Source organism: Amyelois transitella, chromosome 22 (assembly GCF_032362555.1).
Source record: "Amyelois transitella isolate CPQ chromosome 22, ilAmyTran1.1, whole genome shotgun sequence".
Classification (NCBI taxonomy): Eukaryota; Metazoa; Arthropoda; class Insecta; order Lepidoptera; family Pyralidae; genus Amyelois; species Amyelois transitella.
The window spans coordinates 6,626,137-6,634,260 of record NC_083525.1 but is presented as its reverse complement, the minus strand read 5'-3'; the positions used below and the strand labels follow the sequence as shown (position 1 = coordinate 6,634,260).

Here is an 8,124-nt window from a genome sequence, read left to right as displayed (position 1 = left end):
TAATTAAAATGATAACGTCGGCGACCTTCCAATTGCCACGTTTATCCGATACGTACTTACCATTTAAAAGTGATGACGTCATACATGATATAATGTCTGCAAATTACACGGCCGACGCTATGGCTAAATATATGGCATCAATTGTGACTGTCTGTGATCACAATACGTAAATGATAAGAAACATATAATATAAAAATACGCCTTTTTCCCGGAGGGGTAGACAGAGACTACCTACATTTTCAAAGAGCAAGCTATTTGAATCTCATCTTCCATTGTTAAGCTGCACGTGGCCTTTCAGTTTTTCCGAGACTGTTGACTCTGTCTACCTCGCAAGGGATATAGACATGACTATATGTATATATGTTTGTATGTATAGAGCAAGAGAGAAAATATGTCATATATCAATGTAAATAAGCCCCTTATCACCGTGGAAGCTAAAAACGAGGTATTATTTTGAATTGCGTTTTAAATGGTCAAATAATAACACGTACTTAACAAGAATGCAGTTGTACATAATTGCATAGCTGTGAAATATCCTTATGGCTTAGTAACACATCTACAGTCATTGTAATTTAAATAGCTCTAATTTATTGCGAATGTAAAGAGTTAAATATATTATTAACTAGCTGTGCCTGCGACTTCCTCCGCGTGGAATAGTAATTTTCAAGGATGAACAATTTACCCCGTTTTTTTCACACATTTTCCATTATTTCTTCGCTCCTAATAGTTGCAGCATGATGTTATATAGCCTAAAGCCTCACTTGATAAATGGTCTATTAAAAAAATTTCAATTCGAACTAGTAGTTCCTGAGGTTAGCGCGTTCAAACAAACAAACAAACAAACTCTTTAGCTTTATAATATTAGTATAGATTGATAGAAATTTTCAATGCTTCACGTCACAACCTTTATTGTGCCACAAAAAAATAATATTGTAAAGTATATTATAAAGAATAGTGCCGTGTGGTTCCCGGTACCATTAGAAAAAAGAATAGGACCACTCCGTCTCTTTCCCGCGGATGTCGTAAAAGACGGCTATGGGATGGGCTTATTAACTTGGGATTCTTCTTTTAGGCGATGGGCTAGCAACCTGTCGCTATTTGAATATCAGTTCTATCACTAAGCCAAACAGTTGAGCGTGGCCTCTTAGTCTTTTCAAGACTGCTATGTCTACCCCGCTAGGGATACAAAAGCGAAAGTCTGTAATGATGAGTGTTTGTCAACTTTCATGCAAAAACTACTAAACAGAGTTTAATTAAACTTTACAGTTATATAGCTTAAACTTTGGAACATCATAATAAGTTAATTTTTTTGAGATTAAAATCGAAAGTAAAAGTAACCGATAACTAGTACTATAGATATCCTTTAAATTAATTTATATTAATTCGACCACAGGATACAAACAATTTCACTCCAAGTTGTTCGAAGCCGTGGCACGTCACTAGTTCACATCTAGCTAAAGTATTTAGGACCACTCCATAAGAAAGTACAAGTTCAAAGTTATAAAAAACCGTGTGTAGGCGTAGATTCTATAAGCCGGAATAGTTTCTTTGTATTTTAACATACAATGTGTAACGGAAAGGGGGTTATCATATCGAGTACACCAAACGAGTCACCGGTAACAAACAGCCTGGTGCCACGCGAAATCGTGAAAGTTAATTTTTAATTTAAAATTTTTATTTTATTCAGTCCATTTTATTTTATTTTATTAAAACTTGCACAACACTACGGCAGTAAACAGCTGTGAGGTCAATGCCACCTTAACGATCACACCCATTGGCCCACTGGCCTAATGTCGACGCCTCCCGTCTGTACTTTAAAATAATATTTTAGAGCCAGGGTTCCGGATATTTTTTTGTTTTTCTTAACTAAGTGTTCCTGCTTTTTTCTTTACTTTTTACTATTTAGCTGACGAGTCCCACCTGCGAAACTTGATTTTTTTACTTTATCTCATTAAAATTACAACTTTACACTGAAGGCTGTTTGAATATCAGTGTTTCATATGACTCTTCAATCTCATGGCAAAAAAGAAAACTGACTAACAGTTTCTCATCAATTATTTTAGCAGATTAATTGTAGCAACTTAAATACCGGACTGGCGTTTTTACAGTAATAAAGTAAAAGTAAAACAACGAACTAAGCGTACTGAATAATATCAATGTAGTATTTACCAGAACGTGTTTGTAACATTATGAAAAACCTAAAAGAAATAATTTTTAAAGAAATAATAATTAAAAAGAGAAATAATCAAACTATTATTGAATCACAAAATCCGAGCAAACTATTGTTGTTGGTTTTAACTAAAATTTTCCAAATGAACCCTGAAATCGGCGTGACTTTTCTTTGCAAGGAGCAAAGAGCAAGGTCGATTAATAATGTATTAAAATGGGTTCCGGATATTTTAAGAATTTTTCTATTACGAACGAAATTCTTTTTCATATTTTAAGAAGCCGATAAACGAATATCGTCATAAATTAATAAATTTACTATTACTAATAATCTACTACTTAAATGAAAGAAATAAATGTTCGTGAAGGGAACATGTTGGTTCTTGTCTCTGATCTTTGCGGAGGTCAGACGGCAGTCTCTCTGCGTCATCTGCATCAACAACACTGCTCTTTTTTGCATCATGGGTAAAAACATCTCCGAATTAAATAAAGGAATTTATCATTTAGCTACCAGGATTTCATGGATACGCAAGAGGTTTAATTTATCTACTTAAAAATAAATTAAAACGGGCCCCTAATTTACCAAAACGAGAAGGCAAGACTAGATAGAGTACTTGTCTCTCTTTCTTAAATTCGACTAATCCAAGGTCATTATTAAAATTTGAGAGTGTGTGTGTGCGCAGTCAATGGGTTTAATTGGTTCTAGTACACTACGCGCCGCCCACTGGCGCTCACCGCGAGACAGGTGATGTACACGTATCCTTTCTTCCGCTTTAGGGTAAGTAAGGCTAAAATGATGATCCCACCTGATTGTTTACGTTTGTGATTAGTAAACTTTTACTTTGTTTAATTTTATCGCCGCATTCATAAAAAAGTTGTCAACATTTAGTCAACCTAGGAAACACGTTTTGTACATGCCATTTTTTCCAATTGGTAAGAGTGGTAGTAAGTATGGTAAAATTTTGAAATCAAATAATACTGTTTTTAACCCCTTTATTATGGTAAAATTAATAAGATATTGAATCAAAGGGACAAAACATATTTTTACTAAAATAATTTTATTTCACCTTTGTTTGCAAAAATATTTTAGGTTAAACTGGCCGTGGTCGACTTTGCCCGTGTCTCCCCTGTACTAGGATAGCAGAGTCGGGAAGCGGAAATGTACAATTATTAATTTTAGCACCAGTGTTGCCCACTTAGTGGAATTTCCACTAAATCTGGTGGTTTTGACTTGCCTTTTAGCGGACAAATATGAGTTTTAGTGGCTAGTGGATTTATCTAGTGGAATTTAAGAATTATGTATTTTTTTAAATTATTGGAATAACGCCTATAAAATCCACTCGTATCGTTGTTGGAGTTCAATTTCTTGACTCATCAATCAATAATTTGCCAACCATCAATTTAGTAGTGAGTAAACGTCCAAAAGGACCGGCATCCAGGCCAGAAACTGTTAAAAAAAATTACAATACTTTATTATCGGGGATTCCCCATGTAGGGAAATCCCCGAATTCTCTCAAATGTCAATCAATCACTTTTCGTTCGTGCTCGCTCAGTGCGTTGGTGTTCTTTGTTTTGTTCCGTGTTTCATAATTATCAATGACATGCCAAAACCACAGTATACCCAAAAATTTCGGGATTCCTGCCTTCAGGACCCAGATTTAAAAGATTGGCTTCAAGTAATTGAAAGATGGCTTTTCCCAAAAGTCTCAAGTGCCACAACATTTCATTTCAAACTTTGTCTCTGAGAATTCGACAACAAATGGGCTTGGTTACTTTTTATTGTCAACCACTTACTATAATTTATGATCGAAACGAATTGTTTTAAACATTTATTTTAAACATCATTTATTTTTATTTAATTGTAACTAAACTTATAACAATTTGTTTATTCTGATTAATTTGAATATCTAATATTTGCCGCTTAATCCGCCAACAGCGACATCAGGTGCTAATTTCGACACAACAGAAATAAAGTTAGTGGAAAATTTAGTGCTTTTTTTGATGGTGCGATTTTTTTTAGTGCATTTCTTGTGATTAGAGGTCGATTCTAGTGGGGAGCTTGATACGTCGTTGGCAACACTGTTTAGCACTATCAATCAAATCAATCAGTCGTTCGCTATCTGTTTACGTGACGACATTTTTTGTGCTTGTGTTTCGACTTTTTCGTATCAGTGTTCTCTTTCGTGATGTCTTTGAGTAATTCAGAATATTACGAAATGATACTCTGTGTCGGTGCAGCAGACGGCAGTCTGAGGGCCGCCCGAGAATTATACCGTCGGCGATTCGTCGATGGCCGACCACCTGCTGAAGCTAGGCGTCTGCCTTCAGTACGTTGCTTCGCCCGTATGGTCAACCGTCTCCACTCAACTGGATCTTTCACGCACCAGTGCTGGCTGGTCGCGCTACCTCACAAGATCCAGAGTTCGAAGAAGCCGTGTTGCAACATTTCGAGGATAACCCGAGGAGCAGTACGCGTCGTGCTTCCCTGGAGCTGGGGGCTTCTAATCACATGCAGGTCTGGCGAGTGTTGCACGCAGACCATCAACACCCCTATCATTTTAGGCGCACGCAGGAATTAACTCCAGCTGATTTTGGACCTCGCGTGACTTTTTGTGACTGGTATCGACGTCAGGTCGAGACCTCATCGGAGTTTGCCTCAAAAGTGTTGTGGACAGATGAAGCTTCCTTCACAAGAGCTAGAATTAGCAACATCCACAACGAACATTCCACATGTTTTTACGGAGTCATCTTTCCAGCACCAGTGGCGGATAAACGTGTCGGCTGGAATAGTCGGAGATGTTGTCGTTAGGCCATATTTTTTGCCCAACAGTCTGAACGGCGAAAATTATTTAAATTTCTTAGAAAATGAATTGAATGAGGAATTGACGGTAATGCCAGTGAGAAGTTACGTTGATCTCGTGATGGACAACAAACTATTATTCCAACATGATGGCGCTCCAGCTCACTTCGCTCGTGATGTGCGCAGCCACCTCAATGCCCGGTTCCCGCAATGGATTGGACGAGGAGGACGTATCGCCTGGCCTCCGCGGTCCCCAGATCTCACACCGCTTGACTTTTTTTGTGGGGATACATTAAAAATAAGGTGTATGCCCTTCGAGTGAAGAAATGGTTGCCCGCATCAAAACCGCATTTGATACTGTAAAGCCAGAAATGCTTCGCAATGTCCGGGGTTCCATTTACCGGAGAGCTGGCCTGTGCATCCAAGAAGGAGGTCGACATTTTGAACCCTTTCTTTGAAAGGTAGGTTTTCAATCCTTCTTTCACTTCATTACCAATTTATTTCGTAGTGTAGGTAATTATTTATTAGCTTGCATGAAGAGTTATGAATGTGGATGAAACGAAGTAAGTACCTATGGAGAGATCGTGGCAAGTGGAAAGATGTAGTCTCTGCCTACCCCTCCGGGAAAAAGGCGTGGTTTTATGTATGTATGTAGATAATTATTATTTCTTTTGCATTTCGTGCGATATTTTTCAAATCGATTAAATGTCTTAAACGACGTACCTCTGGCAAAGCAAAATGATTCTTATTTATTAAGCTAACGAGTCTTATTTGTTTGTTTTAGAATCTTCATCAAACGATCGCCGCTTTGTGCCGCGGTCTTTTTGACGGCGCCGAGCCGCCGACAAAGCGGCTACCTACGACTTAGGTCGCCGACGGTACCAGGAGAAAATGACGACTGAGGAGTTAGTGTTTTAGTGTACATCGATAGTGTCTTAGTGTGTGTGATGTTTTGAATTGGGGATGTTGACCCAATAGTGATTTGCCACGTTTGTTTACATTCAAATAATTTAATTTTATTGCGAATTTTTTTTGACATGCATTTATGAACATGGTGATAAGGACCAGTAGTAGAATAAGAAGAATCTATTACAGGTATAGTATCCACACTCTTCATATGATAACCCCCTTTCCGTTACACCTTGTATAGTTCTAAGAAGCCCTGATTTCTAAGTTCACTAGTTTATTGACTAGCTTTTACCTAAAGCTACGACCGCGTAATTTTGCGCCATCTAAAAAAACCGGTGAATTCAACGCCACCTTCAAAATTGCGACGAATTTTAGCGCTACCTACAAAATAATACAGGTTTTTGGCAAATCGTACGGAAACTATAGTTTTTACTGGGGTGAAGGATATCCTATGTGCAAGTCCAGACTCTTAATTATATGTACGTGATATTTTAAGAAGGCTAAATCAGTATATAACCCATGAAGAGATAACAAACTAATAAACATATTTTCAAATATAAAATATTAGTAAGACGACATTGAATTAATGTTAATGTTTTAATTTGAATAAATTCAGGAAATACTTTCAATTAATCTTTGATTATCAGGATCATAGTTAAAGGCAAGAAATGAAACTTTCATGCATCAATATTGGCCGTTATTCTATTGATTTTCGTGCTTCGGAAGGCCCGGTATAAACTATTATACATACATAATCGAATACCCTTACAGGGTAGACAGAGCCAAGAGTATTATAAAGATCGAAAGGTCATTAAGAAGAATAAAGGTCATCTTTCCCAGACTAGCTCTTTTAACTGTTATTAGATTGCGGAAGGCGAAAAATTTAAAACCAGTGTTGACCAATTATATACACACGACATACAACAACATTTTAGGTCTAATTATATTAAACATACATTCATATGGTCACGTCTATATCCCTTGCGGGGTAGACAGAGCCAATAGTCTTGAAAAGACTGAATGGTCACGTTCAGCTATTTGGCTTAATGATAGAATTGAGATTCAAATTGTAACAGGGTGCTAGCCCATCGCCAAAAAGAAGAATCCCAATTTAACAAGCCCATCCCAATCCCAAGTTTGTAAGCCTATCCCTTACTCGCCTTTTACGACATCCATGGGAAAGAGATGGAGTGGTCCTATTCTTTTTTGTATTAGTGCCGGGAACCACACAGTAAGGTTAGCCACGGATCTACGACCTAGGCACATAAAAAGTACAAGCGTACCTACTAGTTAGTCAATGTGTGGTCAAGTAGAAATTAGCATTTATTTCTGCTTATTTGAGGGGACTACCCCAGTAATGGGTAAGTATGAGTACCCCTCGAAATGACCATTTACTTCAATTGCGCAATATGTAAATTGCTTAGGCATTTGTACTCATTTAAATTTTCCTTAAACTGGGTTCTTTACTGTTGAGTTGTTTCATGAGGATAATTTGTGTATGACTATTTTAATTTCCTACGCAAAATACAACCTGTCTTGCTAAGTAAATACTCGTATACAGTAAATAAGTAATAAGATAAAATTTTTGGACATGAGACACAAGACTTGCTATCCTGGGTCATGGTCAAAATCGTAGGTTGGGCTCCTGTCCAAAGGAGAAAAGATGAAGAATTGTTATTCTAATACTACAATAAATTAAAAAAATAATTTAAAACGACTTAAAAACAACACTGAAAAGCTTAATATAATTGAAAGTTAAATTAATTCTTCGCGCGCAAAATTGCGTATTCGGTAACAATATAATATAAAAAATGTATTGAACTCTGCGACCGTGACAGGACTCGAACCTGCAATCTTCGGATCCGAAGTCCGACGCCTTATCCATTAGGCCACACGGTCTGTTGGCGTGTTGTCGAAATAGGTCATGATATCCCGCCAGACGAGCCTCCGCGCCACGTCACCGATGACGTCACGCGACCGTTCACCCTTCGTGCCTCGAGTGATTTTCATAATTTCCACCTTGACTGACGGATCTTTTATTGTTTACGTTTTGTGTTTACAGTTATGTGTTATGTGGGTACATTCATACAATGTCAAAGGTTGCGTTAGAATTCGCTGTTATTGATAAAACAATGTATAAGTACTCGTACAGTCAACAGCATATAAACCTATAAACTTACTGCAAAGTCGCTTCTATTACCACGTCACGTATTACAGTTCCATGCAGTGTAACTTGATATGGAGTTGAC

At 37.4% G+C, this 8,124-nt stretch overlaps 1 non-coding gene across 1 annotated transcript; it reads right to left on the bottom strand.

The window, feature by feature from the left end:
* Positions 1–7,701: 7,701 nt before the first annotated feature.
* On the bottom strand, positions 7,702–7,774 carry Trnar-ucg (transfer RNA arginine (anticodon UCG)). The gene has a single exon. It is a non-coding gene; the product is annotated as a tRNA-Arg (tRNA).
* Between the last annotated feature and the right edge of the window lie 350 nt (positions 7,775–8,124).